The 1,491-nt window shown below is 39.9% G+C and overlaps 1 protein-coding gene across 1 annotated transcript in view; it reads left to right on the top strand.

Moving 5' to 3' along the window:
• The window catches only part of GLG1 (golgi glycoprotein 1), a 185,874-nt gene that overhangs the window by 177,523 nt on the left and 6,860 nt on the right, over positions 1-1,491 (top strand). The gene's annotated exons all lie outside the window — the stretch shown is intronic.

Raw genomic sequence — 1,491 nt, 5'->3', positions numbered from 1 at the left:
CCTTCCGAGGAGTGGCTGGTGGGTTTGAACCGCCAGCCGTCTGGTTAGCAGGCAAGTGTCTTAGCCACTATGCTACCAGAGCTCCCTTTACCAAACTTTTAATTTGGTTCTTGACCATTAATCTCCTGCAGCTCATTAAAATTCCACCATACTCTACTACAGTTCTTTCACATGTAGTGATTTGGTATGGGGATATGTTTTCTCCCCATGACTGGACTATTTTTAAGGGCATTGTTAGTATAGTACCAGAGCAAAATGTCAATACCATTATATCCATAAGTGTTCGACATTCATAAAAATAAGTGAAACTAAAACTAAAACTAAAACTTTCACTACCATCAAGTTGATTCCAACTCAAAGCAACCCTGTAAGACAGAGTAAAGCTGCCCCATAGGATTGCCATGACTGTGCTCTTTATGGAAGCAGACTTTCACTTCTTCCTCCTGCAGAGCAGCTGGTGGGTTCAGACCACCAGTCTTCCAGTTGGTGGCCAAGCACTTTAACCAGGGCTCCTTTCAGTGAAAAGAGATTCTTACAAAATATGACTGCATAGCACAAATTATCTTACTAAATTGAAAATGAAACAGTAGTTAATGGGTTTTTTTATCATTGTCAAGTTGATGAGGATGTGGTGTGCCATTTTTCCAACTACTAAAAATATTTCTGATTCTACATGCTCTGGAATACGGTAAAACCCATAGCAAACTCACTACCATTGAGTCGATCCCACCTCATAGTGACCCCTCCTTGGGTTTCCGAGGCTGTATCTCCGCGGAAACAGATTGCCCATTCTTCCTTCTGAGGAGGGAAAGTTAGAGTCAAATGCTTTAGGCACTACACCACCAGAGCTCCCATGGAGAATGGTAGGAGGTGACTGAAAACTAAATCGAGACGTTTCACTTTTGCTGCTTTATTACTACATAATCCTATCTCACTTTGAGGGGGACTCTTGGAGCAATACTCGGTTTTTTGGTTTATTTTTTTTTAATTACCATTGTTTTTGTTATTGTTGTTTTGCAGGAACGCCAGCCTTTCTATTGAGAGAAAACTTTTGTTTAAGAAAGCCTTTCTGGCCTGTTTTTACCTTCTTTAGTTTCATCATATATAAATGCAGAGTCTGTAGGGGTGCTGTCAGTACTGTCATGTGTATATTCCCCTTTTTCAGAAAACATTTAAACTCAAAAAAGAGTTATTCTTGTCATCAAGCTTCTTTTCCTATTAGCATAAAAATAGTAGAGTGAAACTTTGTAAGCAAGTATACCTTTGTATAACAAAATGTCTGTGTTATACCACAAAAATGCTAACATTTTGGTACTTTAAAAAAAAAATGTGCAATGGTCCTATAAGTTTATGTGAATGATCAGAATTCCCAGGTGTATAGTAGAACTGACAAGGGGCAAGGTTATAGTCATTGCTTGGTCACAGCCAGCTACCCAGAGCGACCGAGTAGTTGATCCTGCGGGCTTGGGACCATAGTCGCAGGGGACATCA

The sequence above is a fragment of the Orycteropus afer genome, unplaced genomic scaffold (genome assembly GCF_000298275.1).
Source record: "Orycteropus afer afer isolate SDZICR_OR568_19922 unplaced genomic scaffold, OryAfe1.0 scaffold00067, whole genome shotgun sequence".
Lineage (NCBI taxonomy): Eukaryota > Metazoa > Chordata > Mammalia > Tubulidentata > Orycteropodidae > Orycteropus > Orycteropus afer.
This window is presented reverse-complemented; position numbering and strand designations above follow the sequence as displayed.